The 15,862-nt window shown below is 43.9% G+C and overlaps 1 protein-coding gene and 1 non-coding gene across 10 annotated transcripts in view; one reads left to right on the forward strand and one right to left on the reverse strand.

Moving 5' to 3' along the window:
* LOC133506632 (general transcription factor II-I repeat domain-containing protein 2B-like) overlaps positions 1-15,862 on the forward strand; it is a 123,711-nt gene that overhangs the window by 7,660 nt on the left and 100,189 nt on the right. For 8 of the 9 annotated variants that reach the window (XR_009796550.1, XR_009796551.1, XR_009796553.1 and 5 more), the window contains exon 3: positions 2,090-5,449. The gene's annotated coding sequence lies outside the window, so the exon portion shown is untranslated. Of the gene's footprint in view, positions 1-2,089; positions 9,583-15,862 lie in introns of those variants that run through there. The other variant, XM_061830961.1, reaches the window with a different exon arrangement.
* On the reverse strand, positions 963-1,035 carry trnai-gau (transfer RNA isoleucine (anticodon GAU)). Its single transcript has one exon. It is a non-coding gene; the product is annotated as a tRNA-Ile (tRNA).

Genomic DNA, 15,862 nt, shown 5'->3' on the forward strand with positions numbered 1-15,862 from the left:
GGTAAAAACCTAAATGTAAAAAATAATGTAAAAGTAAAAGTATGCCATTTGTAATTAAATTAAAAAAAATCCCAAAAAGTTAATTTGTATTTAATGTTAATGGTTCAAAGAATGTCAGGCTAAATAGTCGGCCCCCACACATTTTCACCTTACCAAATCTGGCCCTCTTTGCAAAAAGTTTGGACACCCCTGCATTATTCTGTACTTCACCCTGCTACAGACTCTTAATTGCACTTTTATTTTATTGCTTGTTATTGCTTTATTCTTAACCATGATTCCTACAGATGGTCCGATTGCTTTTCAGACCAAGAGAGAGACAGCAGGAATCTATGGTATTCTCATTATTGGTGTCATTGTTGTTCTTGGTATTTTGATTTGGAAAATCGCTCAAAAATACCCTATACCCACACCCATATCAATAACAGCCGTTAGCACTACTCACCCAGAAAATATTTATCACAGAGCTAAACGGCGTACGGGGGGTGGGGGTGGATGTCCTACTTCTTTTTATCGGGTGCCGACACTAGCCAAAACTGCAATGGAACGATTGAAAAATCCTTGTGATAATCCCGACAAACAAACAGATGAGCTTTACTTTTGCTACAGTGCTTCCAAATTCACTAGTGTCTTCTTCTTCTTCTTCTTTTGGCTTGTCCCTTTCGGGGTCACCACAGCGTGTCATCTCAGATGAACGCACATATATGTTTGGCACAATTTTTACGCCGGATGCCCTTCCTGACGCAACCCTTCTCAGGGAGTGGAGGCCCCAGTGGGATACGAACCCACAACCCCTGGTTTACCAAACCAGTGCTCTAACCACTGAGCTACGGGGCTTCAGTAAGTTTCTTTCGGCTTGTCCCTTTCGGGGTCGCCACAGTGTGTCATCTCAGATGAACGCACATATGTTTGGCACAATTTTTACGCCGGATGCCCTTCCTGACGCAACCCTTCTCAGGGAGTGTAGGCCCCAGTGGGATACGAACCCACAACCCCTGGTTTATCAAACCAGTGCTCTAACCACTGAGCTACAGGGCCTCTTCCAAATTCACTAGTGTACTTATGCTAAATTTAAACTCGTTTTCTATCAGAGGGTACAAGGCCAGTGAGTGGGGAGGCTATGATTGGTGTATAGATACGAGTGGACACACAAAAGCTGGGGGCTGGGGATATGTCTCATACCACTTATGGGGAGGGTGGGATAAGGTGTCGTATGGATGGGAAAAATCCCCCAGAGACTGCCAACAGCGACTATCAGAAGAGGGCCGGCAAATAGAGAACCCCATTTGTTTCTGACTCTTAATACCACTCTTTCCCCTCTATTGGGATCTTCCCCTGCTGTTCATAATACTCCTCATTTCTCCTCCCCCATTCAGTGTTACACATTAGGCTTATGTGTTTACAAGGGTAAAAAAGATCCATGTACATATATACATTTTTGTCCAAATAAAACCGCCTTTGATCTGACCAAACGTCAGCAGAACGAACCTACCCTGTACTCATTAGTTCCAACAGGATTGAGCCGTGGCCCAGCCTCCAATAGTCATATTAAGAGTCGTATTATGAATGAAGCCTTATCTGTTGATGAGTGGTTTAGGATTTTGACAGGTGTGAGCGCAGTTAACAATAATTAATTACGAATGGCAGAACAAGTGGTTAATAAAACCCCGAGTGAATGTGTTGTATGCATGGGACCTAGACATTTGTTACGTGTTGTTTCCTCTACTGTCAACTCCACTTGTGTTCTAGATCTTATGAAAAATTGTGCCAACTAAAAATGAATGCAAAATTTGGGATACTGCTCACCTGGTAACACCAGCCCAAAAGAACAAACCTGTGTTTAATCGTGCTGTGGCACGCCAAAACTTCACCTGTATTTTCCTTAAAGGTAATGGGGCCCCAATTGGCAATATCTCTGATGATCAATGTGCAGAGACGCAGGAAACACTTTTTTTCCAACCATTCAGCCATGCTGATGTGTAGTGGTGGTGCGGAGAGGAACGTCTCTTAGACCGCCTTCCACGCAATAGCATGGGCAGATGTGCTTTAGTAACTTTACTTTTACCTATTTCCGTTGTTCCTGTCACCCTAGATGATCTGGTGGTTGCTCCTGAACACTTCAAGGAAGCCCTTGGCCTATTACGTGGTTCACGTAGGTCCAAACCTACATGGCTCGGTGCTGATGACTCCATCTACATTGACGCTATTGGCGTCTCCCGTGGTATCCAAGATGAGTATAAACTGGCTGATCAAGTAGTTGTTGTTTTTGAAAATATACCTGTAATTTCCGCCCTGTTCCCTTTTACTCCAAACAAAAATGTTGACCGTATCAATTACATACATTATAATGTGCAACGCTTGGGCAATTTCACCCCTGAGGGACTTAAAGCTGTCCATGAACAACTTAGGGCTACATCTATTATGGCTTTTCAAAATAGAATTGCATTAGATGCTGCGTTGGCCGAGAAAAGTGGCGTTTGTTCCTTTTTTGGCGACCAATGCTGTACCATTATTCTGAATAACACCCAACCTGGTGGCCGCCTTACTAAAGCCGCAGATAGACTTAGAACCCTGGCGAAGAAAATGAAGGAACACTCTGGTTTTTTACATGTCTATGTGGGATAACTGGATGAATGTGTTTGGTAGATGGAAGAGTGTCATTTGATCAATCTTCATCTCTCTGGCTGTCTTTACCTCTATTCTCACCCTATGTGGATGCTGTTGCATTCCTTGTATTCGTTCTCTTTTAACCCATCTGATTGAGAAGGCAATTGGTGCCCCAGCTGATGATTGAGGTAACTATGTCCTCATTAGACCCCCGCCCCGACACACTCCTCAGGATGATTTCATTGTTGCCTTTGGTCCCCTTGAAAATGATGCTGTACTTCCACCACCTCGTGATTATCATGATCTCGACATGCCCCGGGATTACATTGCCCTTGCCCATATTGTGTGATTATTCTGTTCTACTTATATACAATTATTGTTTTTTGTTTTGCTGTATTTGAGTTGTCTAGTACTGCAGGTTTGAAGCTTACGAGTGTTCTGAATCACGAGGCGATGCACTTATTATAGGGCACGGTCAGAAGACTAGAGAGGGTTTCATGTTTCTTGAAGTGTTACATTTGTGATTTGCGTGTTTGTTTTTTGTGATCTACTTCATAGATCAAGAGAGGTAATGAAGACTATTTTACTTTCATTGTACTTTCATTATTCGATTAAATATGACCTTATACATTTAATCAACAGATAAAGTGTTGTCCATTTGCTAATCAGACAAGCATGTGTTGTGGAGCCAGTGGTTGCCCTTGATCTTTGTACGCAGAAAACAGGCTGGCGCCATCCTCCTATCCCAGGCATTGCCGTGGAGATGAACGACACCAGATAAGGAACAGAAAGTTACCATCCCGGCCCAGGATGAGACTGTGAGGGGGGGGGGCAGTCATTTCCACCAAGGACCCATAAAGATAAAAACCCTGTGTTACCGGGCAGCCCTTGTCTTCTTCTTGGGTCATCTTGTCAGAAGACACATGTCTCGTGTGCAGCAGATGCCTAGATAAGACCCGGGCATCTGTGTTGCACAATCCTTTGTAATAAATCCATTTGTTGTTAACTTTTTCTAATCATTGGTCATCTCTTCCTCGATCATCAAACACGCGTAGTCTAAACTCGCAAATCCCTACAAGGGGAATAAAGTTGATGAGCCACACAATGAAGTTATGGGAAAGAGTAGTGGAGGCTAGACTCAGGACAAAAGTTAGTATCTGCTAGCAACAGTATCGTTTCATGCCTAGAAAGAGTACTACAGAGGGATTATTTGCCTTGAGGATGCTCGTGGAAAAGTACAGAGAAGGTCAGAAGGAGCTAGATTGTGTCTTTGTGGATCTAGAGAAAGTCTATGACGGAAGAATTCAAGGTGGCGGTGGGACTGCATCAGGGATCAGCTCTGAGCCCCTTCCTGTTTGCAGTGGTAATGGATAAGTTGACAGATGAGGTTAGACTGGAATCCTCTTGGATCATGATGTTCGCAGATGATATTGTAATATGCAGTGAAAGCAGGGAGCATGCAGAGGAACAATTAGAAAGATGGAGACATGCACTGGAAAGGAGCGGAATGAAGATTAGCCGAAGTAAAACAGAATATATGTGCGTGAATGAGAAAGGCAGAGAGGGAAGAGTGAGGCTACAGGGAGAAGAGATTGCGAGGGTGGAGGACTTCAAATATGTAGGGTCAACAATCCAGAGCGATGGTGAGTGTGGCAAGGAAGTGAAGAAACGGGTCCAAGCAGGTTGGAACAGCTGGCGGAAGGTGTCTGGTGTGTTATGTGACAGAAGGGGAAAGTTTATAAAACAGTGGTGAGTGGTACGGATTAAAGACGGTGGCACTGAAGAAACAACAGGAAGCAGAACTGGGGGTAACAGAAATGAAGATGTTGAGGTTCTTGCTCGAAGTGAGTAGGTTGGATAGGATTAGAAATGAGCTCATTGGAGGGACAGCCAAAGTTGGATGTTTTGGTGACAAGATTTGAGAGAGCAGACTTCGATGGTTTGTTCAGAGGCGAGAGAGTGAGTATATTGGTGGAAGGGTGCTGAGGATGAAATCTGCCAGGCAAAAGAACGAGAGGAAGACCAAAGAGGTTTATGGATGTGGTGAGGGAAGACATGAGGGCAGTTGGTGTTAGAGATGAAGAGGCAGGAATGGAAAAATGGAAAAAATGCTAAAATGGAAAAAGATGACACGCTGTGGTAACCCCTAACGGGACAAGCCGAAAGGAAAAGAAGAGGGAAGTTTCTACCTGGTGGTGGAACTGTGGACTAGCTCCCATGGCCCTTAACAGAGTCCTACAGGGGCATTAAGAATATTTTGTTCACATAGAGAGGGCATTCACCTGTGTCTTTTGTGTAATCCTGTGGGGGATCCTTTGGTGGTATGATGCACAGGAGCCTGTGATTCAGCTCTATTTGGTCCCTGTACAGCTTGAATCTGAATTTGCTCAGTGGTACGTTTTGGTGAGGTCAGTATTGGGTCTCAGCTTTTGACAGTGATTCTGTTGGTTACAGAATGCCACAATCTTAAAACACTTAGAAAAGGGTATGCTTTTTAGACAAGGATGGGACCAGCACCAGTGGAGAAGTTCAAGTATCTTGGTGTCTCATTCCCAAATGTGTGAAAAACACATATAGTGTACTTCAGGGGTGCTCAATGTATTGATCGCGATCCACCAGTCAATCGTGAGGCAGTTTTGGTCGATCGCATGATGGCGTGCCAAAAAAAAAAAAAGACATCAACCTATTATCTGTCTCATCGCTTGATTCAGGTGTAGCAAATATGTTGATCGCATGCACATAAAGGTGCATTCTACCAAGGTGGCCTTTCCCCATGGCAGTCACGGTGATGCGCGTGTACACCCACCGTCCCGCCCGTCATCCCGAGAGGCTGGCTGCTTGAAAAGTACGTCTTGGGGTAAACAATCTGGGCCCCCTTGCTGTACATACTGTATGTCAGAGTCACTTACGTTTTTATGGTATCAATCTCAGCAGGGCACCACCCCTTAATCTCACATGTCTTGATAGTGGCTTTGAAAGGAACACACCTTCCTGTCAGAATTCCTGAGCAGCAAAAGAATAAAGTTGTGCAATTTAATGTACACTTTCATTTGCATGTAAAGTATTGACAATTTGTGAGCTTGATCTTTAAAATAGACTCGTACAAAGAGACCATTAACTCACCATAACTTCCCGACTTGTTAATAAATCGTGTGCAGTTGCTGTCATGGGTGCAAATATATTTATCCTCACTCTAAAAAAAAACAAAAACAAAAAAAAAAACACAGAAATCTGAAAAAAATATGAAAGCTTTATGAATTAATATATAGATAAATATCAATATATGAGACAGGCGGCAGAGTGGTAATCTCACAGAAATTCAGATCAGATAGCTCAGATCAAAGATAGATCAGCTCTGAACATTTTTGTATGGCGTTACTGAGTGAGGGTTCATTCTAGTTATTTTTATCCATCAATTTTCCGATCTGCTTATCCACACATGGGTCATGGATTATCCAAGATGATTATTCTCACATGGGTCAAGAGATTGCTGGAGTCTATCCCAGCTATCTTCAGGCAGGAAGCACAGTACACACAGAATTTTGCCAGCCAATTTCAGGGCACACAGAGAGAAACAACTTACAATCATACCTAAGGGCAATTTAGAGTGTAGGATGAACACAAGTCTTTGGGATGTGCGAGAAAAATGGACGGCCTGGCGAAAACCCATGCAGTCATGGGGAGAACATGGAAACCCCACACAGGCAATAGTTATCTTTTTACATCCATTCATTTTCTAAGCCGCTTTTCCTAACAAGGGTTGCAGGAGTGCTGGAGCCTATCCCAGCTGTCAACGGGCAGGAGGAAGAGTACACCCTAAACTGGTTCCCAGCCAATCGCAGGGCCCGTGGAGACGGAAAACAGTCAGACTCACAATCACACCTAGGGCGAATTTAGAGTGTATGATTAATGCATGTTTTTGAGATGTGGGAGGAAAGCCGAGTGGCCGGAGAAAACCTACGCAGGCACAGGGGGAACATGCCAAGTCCACACAGGTGAGGCCGGGATTGAACCCGGGTCCTCAGAACTGTGAGGTCAATGCTTTACAGCTGAGCCTCTCCCCAGCGACTTGGTTGAGCTCGGGGAGCTCCTGAGGTGTTTCCAAACCAGCCAGAAATGTGTCATCCCTGAGTCCTCCTCCCAGTGGATTATTTGCCCAGAACACCACACCAGGAAGGCCTCCAAAGGGTATCATAACTAGATGGCAGAGCCACCTTATCTGTTTTCTCTCAAATTTAAACAGTCGCTCTACTCTGATTCCTTCTTGGATGACCCTGGATCTCATTTTATCTCTAAGGAAGAGCCCAGACACACTACAGAGGAAATTAATTTTGGCTGATTGTATACAAGATTTTGTTCTTTCGGTCACGACCCACAATTCATGATCATACAGGTAGTAAAGGTAGGAATGTAGCCAGATTGGTAGATGGAGATCTGATGACAATAGAGTTGCAGATTTCAATATATTAAATCAAAAAACATCTATCCATCAATTTCCTGTACAACTTATCCTCACTGAGGTCGCAAGCGTGCTGGAGTCTATCCCAGCTATCTTTGGCTGAGAAATGAACTATCCATCCATCCATCCATCCATCCATCCATCCATCCATCCATTTCCTACCGCTTCTCCGGGTCGGGGGGGGGGGTATGGGGGGGAGTATTTTAAGCAGGGATACACAGACTTTCCTCTCCCCAGCCACTTCTTTCAGGTCTTCCCAGCCAGTTGAGTGACATAGTAACTTCAGCGTGACGCTGGCTTGTCCAATTAGGGTTCAGAACAACGTGTCATTTTTTTCCAAGTAAGCCCATCTCCTGCATCTTCCTCTCTAACGCCAACTGCCCTCATGTCTTCCATCACAACATCCATCAACCTTCTCTTTGGTCTTCCTCTAACTCTTTTGCCTGGCAGCTCAACCCTCACCGCCCTTCTACCAATGTTATCACTCTCGCCGCTGGACATGTCCAAACCATCTAAGTCTGTTCTCGTGAACCTTGTCTCAAAAATATCCAACTTTGGCTATCCCTCTAATGAGCTCATTTCTAATCTTATCCAACCTGCTCGCTCCTAGAAAGAACCTCAACATCTTCATTTCAGCCACCTCCAGCTCTGCTTCCTGTTGTGTCTTCAGTGCCACTGTCTCTAATCCAGATTTCATGGCTCGCCTCACCTCTGTTTTATAAACTTTGCCCGTCATCTTAGCAGAGACTCTTCTATCACATAACACACGAGACAACTTACACCAGCTGTTCTTACCTGCTTGCACCCGTTTCTTCACTTCCTAACCACACTCACCATTGCTCTGGATTGTTGATCCCAAGTATTTGAAGTCGTCCACCCTCGCTATCTCTTCTCCCTGGAACCTCATTCTTTCCCCTCCGCCCCTCTCATTCACGCACATATATTCTGCTTTACTTAGTCTAATCTATTTCTCTCCTTTCATGTGCATCCTCCATTCTTCTAATAGTTTCTCCAACTGCTCCCTGCTTTCACTACTGATCACAATGCCATCTGCGAACATCATGGTCCAAGAGGATTCCAGTCTAACCTCATCTGTCAGCCTATCCATTATTACAGCCAACGGGAAGGGGCTCAGCGCGGAACCCTGATGCAGTCCCACCTCCACTTTAAGTTCTTCTGACACACCAACGATACACCTCACCACTGTCCTGCTGCCCTCACACATGTCCTGTACAATTCTAACATATTTCTCTGCCACACCAGACTAACGAATACAATACCACAATTCCTCTCTTGGTACTCTGTCATAGCCTTTCTCTAGATCCACAAAAACACGATGGAACTCCTTCTGACCTTCACTGTACTTTTCCACTAGCATTCTCAAGGCAAATAATGCATCTGGGGTACTCTTTCTAGACATGAAATCATATTGTTGCTTGCACATACGGTCATCTCATTTTCATCATTCATCAACTTCTCAAAGTATTCTTTCCATCTATTTAGCACATTACTGGCACCATTCAACACAATTTCATCATCAATTTCATCCTTCATCCCACTTACCTGCTGCACATCCTTCCCATCTTTATCCCTCTGTCTGGCCAACATGTCGGGATCGTTTTCTCCTTCTTTCATGTACAACCTAGTGTACATGTGGTCATATGGCTCTTTTTTTTTTATCTCTCACCACCTCTATTTTTGTTCTATGTCATGTCTCAATGTCTTCGTTTCACATCTCCATACCTCTTTCCTTGTACGACTTTCAGTAAATTGGGTTTCCACCACCAAGTCTCCTAATCCCCTTTCCGACCACTAGACACACCAAGTACTCTCCTGCCTGTCTCTCTGATCACCTTGGCTGTAGTAGTCCAGTCTTCTGGGAGCTCCTGCTGTCCATCAAGAACCTCTCTCACTTCTTTCTGAATGACTCCACAACATTCTTCCATTCTAAGCTTCCACCACATGGTTCTCTGCTCTACCTTTGTCTTTGTAATCTTCCTACCCACCTACCCACCTATGCTGTCGAGCTACAGTCTCCCCTACCACTACCTTCCAGTCAGTAACTTCCTTCAGATTGCATTGTCTGCAGAAAATATAATCCACCTGTGTGCTTCTACCTCCGCTCTTGTAGGTCATTCTATGTTCCTGCCTCTTCTGGAAAAAAAATTTCACTCTTGCCAACTTTTGCAAAGTTCACCACCATTCTTCTTCTTTTCCTTTCGGCTTGTCCCGTTAGGGGTCGCCACAGCGTGTCATCTTTTGCCATCTTAGCCTATCTCCTGCATCTTCCTCTCTAACCCCAACTGCCCTCATGTCTTCCCTCACCACATCCATAAACCTTCTCTTTGGTCTTCCTCTCGCTCTTTTGCCTGGGAGCTCCATCCTCAGCATCCTTCTACCAATATACTCACTCTCTCACCTCTGAACATGTCCAACACCATCGAAGTCTGCTCTCTCGAATCTTGTCTCCAAAACATCCAGCTTTGGCTGTCCCTCTAATGAGCTCATTTCTAATCCTATCCAACCTGGTCACTCCGAGCGAGAACCTCAACATCTTCATTTCTGCCACCTCCAGTTCAGATTCCTGTTTTTCTTCTTCAGTGCCACTGTCTCTAATCCGTACATCATGGCCGGCCTCACCACTGTTTTGTAAACTTTGCCCTTCATCCTAGCAGACACTCTTCTGTCACATAACACACCAGACACCTTTCGCCAGCTGTTCCAACCTGCTTGGACCCGTTTCTTCACTTCCTGACCACACTCTCCATTGCTCTGTATTGTTGACCCCAAGTATTTGAAGTCGTCGACCCTCACTATCTCTTCTCCCTGTAGCCTCACTCTTCCCCCTCCACTTTTCTCATTCACGCACATATATTCTGTTTTACTTCGGCTAATCTTCATTCCTCTCCTTTCCAGTGCATGTCTCCATCTTTCCAATTGTTCCTCTGCATGCTCCCTGCTTTCACTGCATATGACAATATCATCTGCGAACATCATGGTCCAAGGGGATTCCAGTCTAACCTCATCTGTCAGCCTATCCATTACCACTGCAAACAGGAAGGGGCTCAGAGCTGATCCCTGATGCAGTCCCACCTCCACCTTAAATTCCTCTGTCACACCTAAGGCACACCTCACCATTGTTCTGCTGCCATCATACATGTCCTGTACTATTTTAACATACTTCTCTGCCACACCAGACTTACGCATGCAGTACCACAGTTCCTCTCTTGGTACTCTGTCATAGGCTTTCTCTAGATCAGACATGTCCAAAGTCCGGCCCCCGGGCCAATTGCGGCCCGTGGACAAATTTTTACCGGCCCGCGGCCTCTATCATGAAATCAATAATATGCGGCCCGCCAGCACTGTTGACCACAGTATAAAATACATGTGTACAAAAAGCTATTTTTCATTTCACCAGAAGATGGCAGTAGCCCTGTGGCCGCACTCTGGCCGCCGTGACCCTTGACCTTGCGTGATCGTTTCAGCCCAGCCCATTTCTAACATGGCGTCTGTAAACAAAAAAAGGAAAGTAGACCGCGAGGGCCGCCGTTTCCAGGACAAGTGGAAATTTGAGTATTTTTTCACTGAAATACGAAACAACTGTGTCTGCCTAATTTGCCAAGAGACTGTGGCTGTTTTCAAGGAATTCAACATCGAGAGGCACTACCAGACGAAACATGCTAGCTACGACAAGCTAACTGGGAACAAACGCGGTGAAAAAGTGAAGCAACTGGAAGCTGTTTTAACGGCACAGCAAAGCTTTTTCACAAGAGTCCGTGAGTCAAATGAAAATGCCACAAAGGCAAGCTACGAAGTGGCAACGCTGATTGCAAAGCACTGCAAACCTTTCACTGAGGGTGAATTTATTAAAGACTGTGTAATGAAAATGGTTGAGAAAATTTGTCCCGCGAAGAAGCAAGAGTTTGCCAATATTTGCCTGGCTCGTACGGAGAATTGAAGACGTTTCATTAGATATTAAGAGACAGTTAGAGGCAAAAGGAACTGAGTTTGACTTTTTCTCGTTAGCGTGCGATGAAAGCACGGATGCGTCCGACACCGCTCAGTTACTGATCTTTTTAAGAGGAGTGGACAATGACATGAACGTGAGTGAAGAGCTTCTGGACCTCCAGAGTCTGAAGGGCCAAACAAGAGGAACGGATTTAATTGTTTCTGTTTGTTCCACCGTAGATGACATGAAACTACAGTGGAATAAAGTCACCGGGATTATTACGGACGGCGCACCTGCCATGGCTGGCGAGCGGAGTGGATTATCAAGCCTTGTCTGTAACAAAGTCAGCGAAGAAGGAGGCAGCGCTATTAAACTCCACTGTATTATTCATCAAGAAGTTCTCTGTGCCAAATATATGAAATATGATAATGTTATGAAACCGGTGATAAAGACTATTAATTATATTCGCTCCAAAGCGCTGTGGCCACCGCCAGTTTCAACAGTTTTTCTTCTCGACATCCAGGCTGAATACGGAGATGTTTTGTATCACACCGACGTAAGGTGGCTCAGTCGGGGGTCTGCGCTGCAGCGCTTCTTCTCTCTCAGGGAGGAAATTGGACAATTCTTGACTAAAAAGGGACAACCCATGCCACAATTAAATGATGCCTGTTTGGCTGGCTGATTTGGGATTTTTAGTTGACACATAACGCGACATCTGAATGCGCTGAACACAAGCCTTCAAGGGCAAAATGCAGTGGTAAGCCAACTGTATTCACACATCAAAGCCTTTCGGACCAAGCTGCTACTTTTCCAAAGACACCTGTCACAGGCGCAGCCCAATACCGCACATTTCCCGTCGCTGCAGGAATTGTGACCAGTTTCCCACAGATCAATATCAGTGCGCAAATGACAAAGTATGCAGCAGACATCTCATCTCTGGTTGAGGAGTTTCAGCAGCGCTTTCGGGACTTTGCAGCTATTGAAAAGGAGATCACGCTTTTTTCCTCTCCTTTCTCTCCGTGGACCCTGATGACGCTCCAGACCACCTGCAACTGGAGCTCATTGAGCTGCAGTGTGACGCCGAGCATCGCAGTCGGCACCAACAGCTCCCTCTTGTTAACTTCTACCGCCAGCTGGATGAAGGGAGGTTCCCAAGCAATTCGGACATTTGCTAAGAAAATGCTGAGCTTGTTTGGCTCCACATACATGTGCGAGAAGACATTCTCCGTTATGAACATTAACAAGAGCCGCATGAGGACGAGACTGAGTGACTCTCACCTGCGTGACGTCTTGCGCATCAAAACCACTGCTCTTGAGCCAGACATGGACTACATACTGCAGTCAAGATCCCAGTATCACCCTTCACATTAGTGCAGGCAAGACCTTTGTTAAGTCCTCTGAGTTGAATAAATCTTAAATCTCAGTTAATTAATTTTTTTTTGTGATGGTCAAAATCACAGTTTGAATATGCAGTGATCATTGTTTTGTTTTCATTTCAGCACTTTTCCTACACTGAGAATAAAATAGTGAATAATATGTAATGTTTCACATGAACTTAGATATCCTTTATAGTTTTCTTAATTTTTTGTGGTCTGTGTTTTCGGTAAAAACCTAAATGTAAAAAAAAATGTAAAAGTAAAAGTATGCCATTTGTAATTAATTAAAAAAATCCCAAAAAGTTAATTTGTATTTAATGTTAATGGTTCAAAGAATGTCAGGCTAAATAGTCGGCCCCCACACATTTTCACCTTACCAAATCTGGCCCTCTTTCCAAAAGTTTGGACACCCCTCGACTAAAGGGTTGGGCTCTCTCAACACTTGGAACTTTGCTGTAACACAGATGATAACTCCTGGTGTTTTGAGAATTACCACAATGTGTGGACTTTCATTCAAAGTTTATTTAACTGAAGATACATCTCTCTTTTGATATTTCCTCCTGAACTCTGGTGAAATATTTCAAATGTATGCTTTGATATCTTGTCATTTATATGAGCTTTATAGGTTCAGATGTAGGATTTTGAGAACTGTTCATCTTGATTTGAAGCCAAACACTTTGAAGTGTTGGATTAAACAATAAACAGTTGATTTGTTAAGACTAAAATTTTGATCATCTTCAATCAATTCAATTCAATCAATTTCCGATCTAAGAGTAAGAGTACACAGTTGGGAGTATTACTCTCTGATTTATCAGCAGGTCAACTAAAAAGGCAGATAAATAAATAGCGGACACGGTAGCAGTGTCCCTCAAAATGCATGAAGAAATGTTCCTCTCTCCACCTGTTTTTGTTTTATATTTGTGGATCCTTTTTATTTCAACCTAACCTGCCTCTGTGCCTCCCAAGACAACTTATCTCAACAAATGGAAATTATATATGGGGTCCTTCAGTGGTCAGGTCTTGGACCCCTCCTGTTCAGCAGCTGTATATGCTACTCTCGGGTCAAATTTTCCAGAACTTTAGTTTTGACTATCAAAGCTATCAGTGTCTCAAGATGACCGTAGTTCAATTGAGGTGTTGTCTGTCTAAAGCAGATAAATAACTGGATTGGCCAGAGCTTCCATTATCTAAAGTTGAGATTCTAAACACCCTAAATCAATTACGAAAACTGTGTTTTACCATCTGAAGAATATATTAAGAGTAAAGGCTTGCGTGTGTCAAACAGACCAAGAGAAGCTCATCCATACTTTTATCTGATGTAAACTTGACTATTGCAATGGTCTTATGTTTGGGCTCCTCAGAAAGAGCATTAAACAGCTGCAGCTTATTCAGAATGCTGCAGCTTGGGTTATGACCAGAACATAAGGGTCAGCAGGGGTGTTTTAACATTGTCTGCGAGTAAACACACAATCATTTGTGCACTAGCCTCAAATATATTTTTAATCAGCAAAATTGAACAGAAATTAGATTTTTTGGCTATAGTGGTAAGCTTAGAGTTTCGTAGCTTAACAAGCAGTTTGAAAGAATATCAGAATTAGAACCAGAATCCTCTTTATTTGCTAAGTATGTCAAAAACACCCAAGGAATTTGTCTCCAGTTGTTAGAGTCGTTGTAGAATGCAGCCCTATGGGGGGTACTAGGCAATGCAAAGTGTAGGCAAGTCCCAAGCAGAGGGTTATTTCAGTAAGGGCATCCGGCATAAAATTGTGCCAAACAAATATGAGCGTACATTTAAAGAATACCATACCAGATCGGTCGTGGCCCAGGTAAACAATGGCCAACCCCGCCATCGTTACCTGAAGGGGGTTGGTGGAATTTCAGCTGTGGGTCGAAGACAAAGAAAGAAGGAAACCGGATTCGTTGGCAGAAGAAGAAGAGGAATGCACAGAGCCTACAATTGAGTGAAGGGACTTTGAATGTTGGGACTATGACAGGAAAAGCTCAGGAGTTGGTTGACATGATGATTAGGAGAAAGATTGATATATTGTGCATCCAAGAGAGCAGGTGGAAAGGGAGTAAGGCTAAACGTTTAGGAGAAGGGTTTAAAATACCTACCTGGAGGTAGAAGCATGGAGCTGCATTATATTATGTACAGATGATATAACCTGAAGGAAGTTACTGACTGTAAAGTAGTGGTAGGGGAGAGTGTAGCTCAACAGCATAGGATGGTGGCATGTAGGATGACTGGTGGTAGGTGGAAATTAGAAGACAAAGGTAGAGCAGATAACCATGTGGTTGAAGCTGAGAAAGGAAGAATGTTGTGCAGTCTTTCGGAAAGAGGTGAGACAAGCTTTCGATGGACAGATTCTCCCAGAAGACTGGACTACTACAGCCAGGGTGATCAGAGAGACAGGCAGGAGAGTACTTGGTGTGTCTTCTGGTTGGAAAAGGGAGAAGGAGACTTGGTGGTGGAACCCCAAAAATACAGAAAGTTATACAAAGAAACGGATTAGCGAAGAAGATGTGGGACACTGAAAGCACTGAGGAAGGCCAAAGGAATACATTAAGATGCGACGTTGGGCAAAGGGAGAGGTGGCTAAGGCTAATCAAGAGGCATATAACGACATGTACACCAGGTTGGACACGAAAGGAAGAAAAAAGGATCTCTCTAGGTTGGCCAGACAGAGGGCTAGAAATGGGAAGGATGTGCAGCAGGTAAAGGTGATTAAGGATAGAGATGGAAATGTGTTGACTGGTGCTGGTCGTGGGCTAAATAAATGGAAAGAAAATTTTGAGAAGTTGATGAATGAAGGAAATGAGAGAAGGAACAGTAGAAAAGGCAAGTGTGAAGGACCAGGAAGTGTCTATGATTAGTAAGAGGGAAACCAGAACGGCACTACAAAGAATGAAAAATGGAAAAGCAATTTGTCCTGATGACATACCTTTGGAGGTATGGAAGCAATTTGGAGAGGTGGCTGTGGAGTTTTCAACCAACTTATTCAACAGAATACTAGCGGGTGAGAAGATGCCTGAAGAATGAAGGAAGAATGAAGGAAAAGTGTGCTAGTTCCCATTTTTAAGAACAAAGCCGATGTGCAGAGCTTTGGGAACTATAGAGGAATAAAGCTGATGAGCCGCACAATGAAGTTATGGGAAAGAGTTGTGGAGGCTTGACTCAGAAGAGAAGTATCTTCGAGCAACAGTCTGGTTTCATGCCTCGATAATGTACCACAGATGCATTATTTGCCTTGAGGATGCGAGTAGAAAAGTCCAGAGAATGTCAGAAGGAGCTACATTGTGTCTTTGTGGATCTAGAGAAAGCCCATGACAGAATACCAAGAAAGGAACTGTGCATGCGTAAATCTGGTGTGGTGGAGAAGTATGTCACAATAGTACAGGACATGTATGAGGGCAGCAGAACAGTGGTGAGGTCTGCCGTAAGTGTAACAAAATAATTTAAAGTGGAGGTGGGAT

Source organism: Syngnathoides biaculeatus, chromosome 9 (genome assembly GCF_019802595.1).
Source record: "Syngnathoides biaculeatus isolate LvHL_M chromosome 9, ASM1980259v1, whole genome shotgun sequence".
NCBI classification, from domain to species: domain Eukaryota; kingdom Metazoa; phylum Chordata; class Actinopteri; order Syngnathiformes; family Syngnathidae; genus Syngnathoides; species Syngnathoides biaculeatus.